This window comes from Chelonoidis abingdonii, chromosome 2, assembly GCF_003597395.2.
Source record: "Chelonoidis abingdonii isolate Lonesome George chromosome 2, CheloAbing_2.0, whole genome shotgun sequence".
Classification (NCBI taxonomy): domain Eukaryota; kingdom Metazoa; phylum Chordata; order Testudines; family Testudinidae; genus Chelonoidis; species Chelonoidis abingdonii.
In genome coordinates, this window is record NC_133770.1 from 18,156,342 (window position 1) to 18,169,943 (window position 13,602).

Sequence of the window (13,602 nt, forward strand, 5' to 3'; positions counted from 1 at the left end):
CTAATGTACATACTCCACGAACCGAGCATATTGGCTTGTTCCAGAATCTGGATGAGCCTATGTGTTGTGGAAAAGAATGCTCAAAATGCACATGCATGTGAATGGAAACAGGGTGCTAAAATTAAATTAACCAGGTGTCTAGACTGGGATCAGGACACTCTCAGGGGGGGCACGAGGTTATTACTGGGGATACGCGAGTGTCAGCCCTCCCACCTCAAACCCACACTTTGCATCCAGCATTTATAATAGTGTAAATAATAAAAAAAAGTGTTTTGTAGTTTATAAGGCCGGGGGGTCACCACTCAAGGTTTGCTAAATGTGAAAAGGGGGTCACCAGTATAAAAGTTTGAGAACCAACTTTTTGAATTAACTCCTTTGGAGCCTCAGCGAATGTAAGGGGTGTGTGTCTCCCTTGTAGGTTAGGAAGATATTGCCTTTCTCTTGTGATCCTACTCCACAGTGGCTAATTTTTAAAATGAAGCTACCCTCCCCGACATGAATCTCTCTATGGCACTGAAATTAAATAGTAGACTATAATTTGCCATTTGAGAAGTGAAAGGGTGGGAGCCCTAATGAAAAAGCTCATCAGAGCCCTCAAAATTTAGGAGAGAAAAGCTTGCCCTCCCAAAAGCCTGGCCCTGCCACCGCTATCGACCCCCACACTCCTGACCCCGACCTGCCCGCCGCCCCCTCAGAATCCCCAACACCAGGCCCCCTTGTCCCCTCACCGTCCCCCAGAGACCCCAACCGCGCCACCACCCTAATGTACATACTCCACGAACCGAGCATATTGGCTTGTTCCAGAATCTGGATGAGCCTATGTGTTGTGGAAAAGAATGCTCAAAATGCACATGCATGTGAATGGAAACAGGGTGCTAAAATTAAATTAACCAGGTGTCTAGACTGGGATCAGGACACTCTCAGGGGGGGCACGAGGTTATTACTGGGGATACGCGAGTGTCAGCCCTCCCACCTCAAACCCACACTTTGCATCCAGCATTTATAATAGTGTAAATAATAAAAAAAAGTGTTTTGTAGTTTATAAGGCCGGGGGGTCACCACTCAAGGTTTGCTAAATGTGAAAAGGGGGTCACCAGTATAAAAGTTTGAGAACCAACTTTTTGAATTAACTCCTTTGGAGCCTCAGCGAATGTAAGGGGTGTGTGTCTCCCTTGTAGGTTAGGAAGATATTGCCTTTCTCTTGTGATCCTACTCCACAGTGGCTAATTTTTAAAATGAAGCTACCCTCCCCGACATGAATCTCTCTATGGCACTGAAATTAAATAGTAGACTATAATTTGCCATTTGAGAAGTGAAAGGGTGGGAGCCCTAATGAAAAAGCTCATCAGAGCCCTCAAAATTTAGGAGAGAAAAGCTTGCCCTCCCAAAAGCCTGGCCCTGCCACCGCTATCGACCCCCACACTCCTGACCCCGACCTGCCCGCCGCCCCCTCAGAATCCCCAACACCAGGCCCCCTTGTCCCCTCACCGTCCCCCAGAGACCCCAACCGCGCCACCACCCCTTTTAATGAGCTTTAGTGCCTTTTAGCACTAGCTGATGCTGAGAACCAGTGATACCTTGTAAAGAAGTTTTCTCAAAACTGGGTTTGTGCCGAGATGCAAAAGGTTTATTTTTCCCAGGGCTGCCGAGGTCGGGGGGGGCGGGGGACAAGTGGGGCAATTTGCGCCGGGCCCCGCAGAGGCCCCCACAAGAATATAGTATTGCAATTTCTTTATGGAAGGAGCCCCCAAAATTGCTTTGCCTCAGGCCCCCTGAATCCTCTGGGTGGCCCTGGTAGGTAGATGGGCTTCAGGTTTATTAGGAACTCGGAAGCTGTTTGGGAAAGGAGGAGCCTATCTATTTAAATCAAAATGGAAACAGATGTAAAATTAAAAAGGTCACAGTTCTTCTTCAAGTGCTTGCTCATATCGATTCCAATTAGGTGTGCACACGCTGCATGCAAGATCATTGGAAGATTTTTACCCAAGCAACACTCAGTGTGTCGGCTGAGGCACCCCCTGGAGTGGCGCCCTTATGGCGCCAGATATATGCTCCTGCTGACCCAGCACCCCCTCAGCTCCTTCTTACCGCCCGTGACAGTTGTTGGAACTGTGGAGCGTGGCATAGCTGATCTCCACTTCCCTAGCTCTTTGCTTGTTTATACCTGTAGATAGTTGTTATAGTGTAGTTGTTAGTTTCTAGTTGTAGTTAATAGTAGTTTTTGTAATTAGTGTATATAGTGATTGGAGGTAAGGGGCTTCTCCCCTTCCCTCCTTCCTGGTACTAGGCCCATGCCTAGGTCTCTGGGCTTCAAACCCTGCTCAGCTTGCTTCAAGCCGATGCCTATGGGAGACCCCCATGACTCCTGTCTGAAGTGCCTGGGGGAACCCCATCAGTCAGATAAGTACCGCATTTGTAAGGCATTCAAGCTTTGGACAAAACAGGAGCAGGACTTCTGTTTGAAGCAGCTCCTCATGGAGGCGGCACTTAGCCTGGCCCTGCGCCGAGACCCGGCACCATCGGTCTGAAGCGCACCTCTGGCACCAGATCGACCCGGCACAGCAAAGACTTCTGGAACTGGATGTCTCCGACACCATTACTGGCGCGGCACCGCTCGCTGTCTCTGGGAGCCAGGAAGCAGCACAAGCAACCTGCTGCTCCTGTACAGTTGCTGGCACCGCCTGTGCCCCCTTTGGAGCAGTGTCCCGTGCCGGACCGCCCCGTGAAGGCTCCAACTCCGGCACTGTCGATTCCGGTGCCACAAGCGTTGTTGAGTCTGGTGCACATAAGCTCCCCAGTGCGCACTGTGATTGAGCTCAGTCTGCCTTCCATCCCGGAGACTTTCTCCACTGCTCGAGACCTGATTGCGCTCACCAAGCCGAGACAGTCACAAACTTCAGTACCGCTGGTTCAGGCTGTTCCATCAATTGGGAAGCCCTCTATGATGTGCCCCCCATCGCAAAGCGAGAAGGGTCGACACCGATCTCGGTCCCAGTCCAGGTCCCAATCCAGCTTCTGGTCTCTTCCAGGGCACTGCTCGCAGTCCCAGCACCGATCACCATTTCAGGGCCAGTCACGGCACTGCTCTGCCTCAAGAAGATCTCCTTCCTGATACAATTGGTACCAGTCCAGCTCCCGGCACCGATCCTGGCACCAGTCTCCTCGGAGTCCTTCCCAGTGCTGCTCCACCCGTAGATCTTCATCCAGGTCCAGATTATCTCCTGGCACCAATACGACTATTGGTCCCGGTCCAGATCATGGTACTGCTCAAGACCACAGCGCCGATCTCCATTCCCATGGCGCTGGCCAACAATGCATGACAGCGCAACCCAGCATGAGCAATCGGCTCCACCTTGGCCTTTCCGCCCCAGCTCGAGGTTGTCTGAAGCAGAGAATGGCTACCGGGTCCATGACCAAGACAAAGACGATGCTAGCCCACGGCACAATGAGGGGCAGGATCCTGCTCAGGAACCCCCACAATGGTCCTTTTGGACCCCTTGGGCATACCATCAAGCCCAAGGTGTCCCATGGGGAGCTTCTTGTTCTGCCCACTCAGAACATTGGGTCCTTGAGGCCACTGTCAGTCGTCCCCCATCAGGGGGCTCGGAGGCGACAGCCCTACCCTCAGCTCAGGCCCATGCCCCTAGCATGGAGGACCTAGGGCTTAGGCCCAGGAGTATCCTCCTCATCCTCCCCTGACGAGGCAGTAGCGGGCATAACATCCTCTGGCCCACCACCTATAGACCTCCGTGTGCACCAAGACTTGCTTCGCAGGGTGGCACAAAACATGAACCTCCAGGTGGAGGAGGTCGAGGATCCGGTGGTGGACATTTCAGACAAAACTGACTCAGACTCCAGAGTCTGCGGGATAACTGGGTCATCATGTGCTTATTGGGCATGCATACCCTGGTGACACAACGTAGGCCCTTCCGACCCCAACCGCAGCGCACCTACTCTAACCCCTGACCGAGACAGGACTTTTCTAGAAGGCGTGGCTGCGGTGGTAGGAGGAGGCAATCTGGTCCTCAGATAGGCCAGAACCAGCTCCCCGAAAACCATCAGTGGGGCCTAAACAAAACTTTTTTGAAGGCGTGCCTGAGGGCAGAGCACCAGTCTCCTTACAGGATCCTTCCCCACCTTTCACCAACTGCCTTTCCTATTTCCTCCCTGCATGATCTCGCATAACATTAGACTGCTGGGTCCTACACATGATGGAAAATGGATACCGACTTCAATTTGTTTTGTCCCCACCTTCCCACCCTCCCTCCCCATCTCTCTTCAGGGACCCCTCTCACGAGCAACTCCTCCTACAGGAGGTGCAGGCGCTCCTGGCTATCAAAGCTATGGAGGAGGTTCCAGGGGATCTCAGGGGCAGGGGGTTTTACTCCTGCTACTTCTTAATCCCCAAGGCAAAGAGGGGGTGGCTACAGCCCATCCTGGACCTGCACGGACTCAGCAAATTCATGGTAAGGTTGAAGTTCCGCATGGTTTCCCTGGGGACCATTATCCCTTCCCTGGATCCTGGAAACTGGTACACCGCCCTCGACATGAAGGATGCGTACTTCCACATAGTGATCTACCCACCACACAGGCGCTTCCTTTGCTTTGTGGTCAGTCAACGAAACTTCCAGTTTACAGTCCTCCCCTTTGGCCTATCCAAGGCACCCAGGGTATTTACAAAGTGTATAGCCGTCATAGCTGCCTCACTCCGTCGACATCGGATCCAAGTGTTTCCATACCTTGACAAGTGTCTTCTTCTGGGTCGATCCGAACTCCAGGTGCAATCCTATGTTTGGTTCACCATGAATTTGTTCAGACAGCTGGGCCTGCTGCTCAATGTCGAAAAGTCCACTTTGCAGCTGACCCAGAAAATAGACTTCATCGGAGCAGTCCTGGATTCAAATCTCGCCTGGGCATGCCTACTGCATGCCTGCTTCCAGTCCATGGCAAGCATTATCCATGGCCTCCGAAGCTTCCCAACCTCGACAGCACACATGTGCCTCGGTCTTGCACCTTCCTGACCAGACATGCCAGACTACGCCTCTGTCCACTTTAGGCCTGGCTCTCATCAGTCTATCATCCAGGTCAAGACAATCTAGACACAGTGCTCAAGGTACTGATGGAAGTCTTAATCTCCCTGGCTTGGTGGCTGAACCCCAACTTCGTATGTGCGAGGATGCCATTCTATGCCCCACAGCCCTCCCTACTCATAACCACAGATGCATCATCTCTGGGCTGGGATGCTCACCTTGTGGACCTTCGCACACAGGGCGTTTGGTCCACACAAGAGATAACCCTACACATCAACGTATGGGAACTGAGAGCAGTATGCCTTGTGTGTCAGGTCTTCCGTGAACAGCTTCAGGGCCATTGCGTTGCAGTCTGCACAGACAACACAACGGCTATGTTTTACATCAACAAGCAAGGGGGAGCGCAATCATCCCCCCTCTGTCAGGAAGCCATTCGCCTGAGGGAATTCTGCAGAGCCCACTTGATTGACCTGGTGGCATTGTTTCTCTCGGGAGTCCAAAATATCTTGGCAGATCGCCTCAGCAGATCCTTTCTGGCTCACGAGTGGTCGATTCGCCTGGATGTTATACATTCTGTTTTTCTGGAAGTGGGGGTTTCCCCACATAGACCTTTTCGCCTCTCGCGAGAATCAGAAGTGGCAGGTATTCTGCTCTCTCCAGGAGTGCTCCCTGGGCTCCCTGTCGGACGCCTTCCTGATGCCATGGAAAGACCATCTGCTTTATGCCTTTCCTCCATTCCTGTTGGTCCACAAGGTCCTTCTCAAATTGCAAAGAGACAAAGCCCACTTAATCTTGGTCGCCCCAGCATGGCCCAGGCAACATTGGTACACCACTCTCCTCAATCTGTTGGTGACCACACTGATTCCACTCCCGTTGTGGCTGGACTTGATCACTCAGGAGCACAGCCGACTGTGTCATCTGGACCTGCAATCCCTCCATCTCACAGCATGGATGCTGCATGGCTAACTCAATCTGAGCTACATTGCACCTGCTCAGTGCAATATGTTCTCTTGGGTAGCAGAAAGCCCTCTACTAGGTCCACGTATCTGGCCAAGTAGAAGCCTTTCTCCTGATGGTGTGCCCTGAGCAATACTGCCTCTCTGGTGGTGCCAGTACCTACCATCCTAGATTATCTCTTGTCCTTGAAACAGCAAGGCCTAGCAGTTTCATCCATCAGAGTACACTTAGCAGCAATTTCGGCCTTCCATCCGGGTGAAAACGGGCGCTCGATTTTCTCCAATCCCATGGTCAGCAGGTTCCTCAAGGGATTGGAATGTTTGTACCTACAAATTCGGCATCTGGCCCGTATGTGGAACCTCAACCTGGTCCTAGCCAAGCCTAGTGGGATCTCTTGCTCTCCCTCTCAATCTCCCCTGTCTGCAGCCCCTCCGTCTGATTCAACAAGCATTAAAATACTAAAGCAAAATCATAGAGAAATTAAAGCATTAAATTCAAATAAATGCTTTGATAAAGATGCAATTAAGAAACACTTTCTAATGCTCTTTTTTATGTTTTTCAATGAGCACTAGTGCACTGCTTAAGCCAGTTAAATAAATTAAAATATAGAATGGGAAAAGAATAGTTACTGAGATTGAAGGTTGCTTTTGGACCTCCTAAAATTCTGGGTTTTTTATAAAATTTCTGCTTTTCTGGGATTAATATGTAATTGGGGGGTCTTTGGACTGATCACATCTGTATTTATTATTACACACGTTTAAAAGGCATCCATCACAGTAGTGTCTGGTGCAGCTTGTGGCTTAAATTAGGACATTAATATTCCTAATTAGAGCTTGAGTGCAATTCCCATTGACTTCAGTGGGAACTGGATCATCCCTAGAGACACAAACCCCTCACAGCACCTTTTCTGCCTGAAGCTTTTGGACAGAAAATGGAAAGGAATTTGGCTTGTCCTCTGAGAGCCCACCTCTGGTTAAACATGGCCCTGTTTGTGTATTTCTGGCAGAGTTGAATTCCAGCAACATAGGTCTGCTAACATAGAATGTCCTGCTTCCAGCTTCATCCAGCATAGCATAGGTTGCACAGCAAGTTGGAGCTGCACAGAAGATCTGTATGGTGATTTGGGTCTAGGCGTAGAGGCCAAAATCCTAGGCCAGAATGCAGAACCCAAGTGTAATATGCTTGCATTGGCCCAAAGTGAGGAGCTGCGTTCTGGATTTTCTGTGCCTTCCAGATAGCTTTCACAATTAGTCCCACAGAAAGCCCTTTGCAAGGATCAAACCAGGTACTGAAGACTATGGTGAGAGGCATTTCTGCAAGGAAGCATCTTTCAAGCTATAAATGAAAGAATGCAGTTCTGGACTAGAATGCGTTCTGAGAATCTAGGAGCAGTGAATTAAACATAGAAGTAGCATGGAGGAAGCAGTGGCAAGAGAAAATTCCTAGTCAGGAAAAAAATCCTTTGAACTAGCTTCGAGAAATTATTACACACATTTATTACACTGAGTTTGACTCAGACTTCTCAGAAGGAATGCTAAGGACCTAATTTAAGCCTTACAAATGTGTGTAATAATTACACTCATATTTGAAAGCCAGGTTCCCACAATCCTGGAGGAGGGAAGGACTGAGGGAACCTATGTGAACAAAATAGCTAAAAGTTTGGAGAATGTAGATGGGAGTGCAACGTTATTGACATGAATAGTGACCTTATAGATCATTGTTGCAATCAAGGTCCTATAGTTGCACCAAATCTTGTTCAAAGGAGGTCAAGTAAGGTGTCTATGGAAAGGTTGTAATTTGCTTATTATGATTATACTATCTGTATGTGTATATCATTTTTTATTTGAAGTTATGAATATTGGCTATGTATTTGTATCACAATGCATTTGATTCTAAGTAGCATCAGTAAACCATTTGGTCAGCTTCTTGAGAAAGGACTATTCTGAGTAAGTGCCTAATTAAGAAACACTTAACTGACAATGAACTTTGGGAGACGCCAATCCACATCTGAGCTTTCCTGGGAATGTTCGAACTAACATATAAACAATGGCATTGGCCTGCAAAAAGCTGAATCATTCATGGACATGTGATTTGCCCAGGTGCCTACAAATGCCATCTTGTTGCTATGATTTTGCACAGAGGAACAAAGGGGTTTCCGCCCACAAGAGAGAGAATATAAAAGGCCACTCCATTTTGGTCTTCAGCTGGCTCAAGAGATGGCCTCTCCACCCCAAAGAAATGCCTGAAAGAAACTGGAATAAAGGTCTGTAACTATGGGAGTGTGAGTGATTGCTTGACCCAAGCCATAAGCCACAATGTTGGTCTGAAAAGGATTGAGCCCAGACTAGGAAGAAGTCTAGTCTGTGAAAGAAGCTTATTGGGACATCTCTGAGGGTGAGATTTACCAGTATTCAGTTTCCTACTGTATTATGCTTAGACTTGAGTGTTTTGTTTTATTTTGCTTGGTAACTTACTTGGTTCTGTCTTACTTGGAACCACTTAAATCCTACTTTTTATACTTAATAAAATCACTTTTGCTTATTAATTAACCAAGAGTAAGTAATTAATACCTGGGAGAGCAAACAGCTGTGCATATCTTTCTATCAGTGTTATAGAGGGCAGACAATTTATAAGTTTATCCTGTATAAGGTTTATACAGAGTAAAATGGATTAATTTGGGGTTTAGGCTCCCAGAAAGACTGGGTGCTGGGAAAATCTGTGTTAATTGAGAAGCCCCTGGGCTAAGTGAATCTGAGATTCTGTGAACTGCAGGGAGGCGTGGCCCAATCTCTCAGTCTGTGCTGCAGACGACTGGTGTGTCCAGCTCAGCAAGAGGGGAGTGGAGGGAAGCCTTCTCTGGCAGGGAGGGTTTGTTCTCAGTGGTATCCCAGCACATCTAGTGACAGTCCTGAGGGAATTTCTGTGACCCAACCCATCACAGGGAGAAAAGGCAATCACATGCTAATACACTCAGGCTGTCACCACTACATATTTAAGTCACCGCAAGTTATGCTGACAATCATAAACCACTGTAATTACATCGCTTGTGCATATTCACACAATGTTTCTTCTGTCAGTGGAGTGTGGCCACAGTTGGTGCTCTAGCATTGACAGTGAGATCAGCACAGTGTGGGTTGCTATCCCACTCTGCAACTCACCACCTTCTGCAGCTAGGAGTGGTGTAAAGGTGGAGTGGATCACAGTGCATCATGGGTGCGGGCTCAACGCCCAATGCAATTTTGTTCTGGCCCATCATTTCATGGGCTTGTATGTTTTGTGCCATTTTTTTTCAATGGCCTGTTTATTGTGTGCCCACCATCTCTGCCTGAAAGGATGGATCCTGCTCTGTGCTCTACTGTTGTGGTCAGTGTTATGAAGACAACGCAACTAATCATGCAGTATATCATGAGCTCTGAATCTGAATAGGAATCCATGGTGCCTGACATGCTGTGTGCCATAGAAAGAAGCAACACCAGATTGCTTTTGGCATTCATGGAGCAGTTGCACATCATGTCACTATTGTGTTCAGGAAACAAGCACTAAGTGGTGGGATGGCATTGTTATGCAGGTCTGGGATGATGAGCAGTGGCTGCAGAACTTCTGTATGTGCAATGCCATGTTCCTGGAACGGTGTGCAGAGTTTACCCCAGCACTGCAGTGCAAGGACACCACAATTGGAGCTGCTTTCTTAGTGGAGAAGCGTGTGGTGATCACTGTGTGAAAGCTGCAACGCCAGACTGCTACTGGTTAGTAGCAAATCAATCTGAAATTGGGAAGTCCACCACTGGGGTTGCATGCACGCGTGTGTGCAGGGCCATTAATCGTATCCTGTTATAAAGGACTGTGACTCTTGGAAATGTGTGTGAAATAGTGGCTGGCTTTGCAGCAATGGGATTCTCTAACTGTGGTGGGGCGAGAGATGGCACAAATATCCCAATTTTGGCCCAAGACTATCTTGCAATAGTGTACATCAATAGAAAGGGGTACTTCTCTATGGTATTGCAGGCACTTGTGGATCACTGGGGTCATTTCACTGATAATGCTGGGTGGTCAGGGAAGGTACATGATGCACACATATTCAGGGACACTGGCCTGTACAGAAACTGCAACCATGGGCTTTCTTTCCAGACCAGAAGAGTCCAGTAGGGCATATAGAAATGCACATACAGATCCTAAGCAACCCAGCATACTCCCAGGGCTCAGGAAGCCTTACATGGGAAAGCTGGACGGCAGCAAGGAGTATTTCAACAACAGGCTGAGCAGGTGCAAAATTACCACTGAATGTGTGTTTGGCAGCTTGAAAGTTCACTGGTGCTGCCTTTATGGCAGTTTAGATCTAAATGAGCAAAATATTCCCAAGGTCATAGCAGCCTGCTGTGTGCTGCATAATTTTTGTGAAGCTAAAGTTAAAAAGTTTCCCCAGGGGTGGAGAGTGAAGATGGATTGCCTGCCAGCTGATTTTGAGCAGCCAGATATCGGGGCTATTTTAAGGGCATAATGGGGAACTATTCAAACCAGGGAGGCTTTGAAGCACTATTTTGACAATGAGCACTAGTAACACGTCTTTCCATAAAGCATTCTGCCATTCTTTCACTTGCCGCCTTGCATGAAAATTTTGATGATTGCTTCCTGACCATGATTTGTAGTGTGCAAATGTGCCAGTTGCTACTGTGTATTAATTCCAGAAGCAACCACCTTGTGTAGGAGAGAAATAAAGATTATCTTTCAGAGTATTTTTTTCATTAAATAGCACTAAACACGACAGAAAATGCTTGGTTGAAAGGGAGCTAACACTGAAGGGCACTCTCCCAATGGAGGCTCTTAAACCTGTGTGCAACTCCAGCTATCATTTTGGAAGCTGACCGAAGGGGTGGCATGAACAGGGTACTGCAGTGGGCTGAAAGATGCAAGAAATGTATGCAATGAGTGTGGGGACTGCATGGCAAGCAGTTCTGTTTGGGCCGCAGAGAGTGTCATGCACGTATATGTTCTGCTTGCAGTGAAATTAAGGAGTTCAGCATTTCCGTTTGCTCCTCCATCACTTTTATCGCCCATTCCTGGCCAACAAACATTTGCTCCTGGCTCTGCTTATTTTTAAATTTTCATTAACGGTCTCCCTCCATGCCCTGCATTCTTGTTCTGTGGCATCAGAGCACTGGAGACCTCCCAAATAGGGTGACCAGACAGCAAATGTGAAAAATCAGGACGGGGTGATAGGATCCTACATAAGAAAAAGACCCAAAAATCAGGACTGTCCCTATAAAATCGGGACATCTGGTCACTCTACTCACAAAACATGCCTTCCTTGTGTAGTTAGTCATTGGATGCATGTGTGTTCTCTCTGCTTGCAGCATTGAATCTGGCCAGATAGTCCACATAGCAGGCTCCAATCGAACTGCCCAATGAGACCACAAGTCTTGATTTAGTAGCAAAGGCACCTGGCCACGTTCACAGTCAACAAAGCACAGTCCTAGCTCTCTGGATCAATGTCTACAGTTACATTGGCACATGTATGTTCATAACAATAAACTCAGCTCAGTGAATGGTGGGACTTTCCATTCCCTCCTCAGCTAGCCAAAGACACTCTTTCCGAGACCCCTCTTATACACTGATACAAACAAGTTACGTATTGCTCCTCTGACATGGTTCATAAGCATCCTTTACTTTACATGCTGGTTTGATCAAAACATCTCTAGCCATTATACTATCATCCTGACCTTATCTTTAGGGGGGGTTAACATGTTCCTGTTATCTTTGGGGAATGTGTTTGTACCATACTTGGTATTGGGGTGTTCTGGTACCACCCTTCTGGAATGAGGGTCCTGTGCCTAGTACTTCTCAGGCATGTATGTGTTCTTGCAATACCAGCCCTGTCCTTGCCAGGACCTGTGAACTTGGAAGCAGGCATGTTCTGCTCACAGTCTGCCTTTTGCTCACTTTGTTTTATATCAGCAGGGCCTGACTACTACTTTAGTTCAGCCTCAGGCATCATATCAGGCCTCATGTCTCAGGCTCTCTCTTTCTGTTATACCTTGCTCCTCCTCAGTTGCTTCCTTATCTAGTGGATACGCTCTGCCGATATGTAGGGGGTTCCCCTGAAGGCCACATCTGCAAAAGCGCAAGAAACGGTAAACAGAAGCATGTTTGTTAGTGAACTCACACAATCTAATCATAATAGTAAAATACACCTCTTTCTCACTGGCCCTTGGCAAACACACAAGCTCGGCAAATGCCCTAAAAATGGTGTTTGGCCAGGAGGACGATGACACGCCTTCAAGATGGGGCAAAGGGTGTTTTTTTTAGGGGATCACTGCAAGCAATTAGAGACAATATTGTAAATTTTGCCACCATTTTCCATAGGTGGGGGTCATTGAAGCCAATATCTTACTCCTGAGGGTTAGTCAGGATGCAAAGGTGCATCTCCTGCATGTATGTGGCTTCAGATCGGGTCCCTATGCTTCTCACCTGTGTGCTGCTTTGGTCCCTGCACAAATGATTGCCAATTGGTGTGAGAAAGTTTCGTACAACAAAGCTGCTCTGTCAAGGAACATTTGGCAGAGGTTGGCGAGTATCCTCAGGAGTTTCCTAGAGATTTCTCTGGAAGATTCATGTGATATCTCGGTGTACATTAACACACTGTTCCATCCCACTGAGTAGCTGCACAGGGGAATGTGAAGCAGATGCAAACACAACTAGTCTTGTACATTTCTATTCCTTAACCCACTTATAGCATAAAGCAAAAGACAGCTCTACCTCATGTAACCGAGCAGTATCAACTCAAAATGATCCCTTACCAGAGCTCCCCTCTCCTGCATCATGCATGCCAGAGATGAAGTGCTGGGACTAGCTCAAACCTCCAGAGCTGAGAAGAGGTCCTGGCTTGCAACAGTACTGGACTACCCTGTCACCTGTCCCATGTCATCCTCCAATTCCACTTCCTTGTCTACCACTTTGACCTCGGGGTTGAATCTGCTGGCCACTGTCTCCAGCCCTGTCATAGCTTCCTACTCAGATTTGAACCTTAGCGTTCATAAACTGAGAAGCTAGCATGAACCCTCTAAGCTTAATTACCAGCTTAGATCTGATATCGCTGCCATCCATTGCCAGGAATTTCCCAGGGCCACCGCCTCTCTGGTCTTCCAAAAACCTTCTCGGGGGACCCAAGACCGGCTCAGAAGCCCTGAGGTCTCACATCAAGGAAAAAACAAAACCCTTCCTGCAGCCCATTGTCTCCTGCTTTATTCATTATCCCCGCTCCCCTCACCTGGGTTATCCCTGGGCGATATACTGAGTACTTAAACTCCTTGAATGCAAAACAGAGAGGAAGCAATTTACCTTCCCACTCCTTTCTTCCCTTGAGGCCTATTGCAGATTCAAACCTTAGTCAGCTTAACACAAAGAGATTTCCCCCTCCCTTCTTCCTTAGCCTTAACCAGAGAAAACTCAAACAGGTTTTTAAAAGAAAAACTTTATATAAAAGGAAAGAAAAGATAAAAAATATTCTCTGTATTAGGCAAAGTTGTACATATACGTAGTGGTCAATTATTAAAGAAAAATATGTAATATAACAGCCTTATTCAAAAAAGATATTCCAATTTAAAACATTCCAGCAAAC

General features: G+C 47.6%; 1 long non-coding RNA gene across 1 annotated transcript; it reads right to left on the reverse strand.

Moving 5' to 3' along the window:
• Nucleotides 1-5,557: 5,557 nt before the first annotated feature.
• On the reverse strand, nt 5,558-12,083 carry LOC142046301 (uncharacterized). The gene is made up of 3 exons (XR_012655176.1): nt 12,019-12,083; nt 11,279-11,382; nt 5,558-10,682 (listed from the first exon to the last, which is right to left on the reverse strand). It is a non-coding gene; the product is annotated as an uncharacterized LOC142046301 (long non-coding RNA).
• Between the last annotated feature and the right edge of the window lie 1,519 nt (nt 12,084-13,602).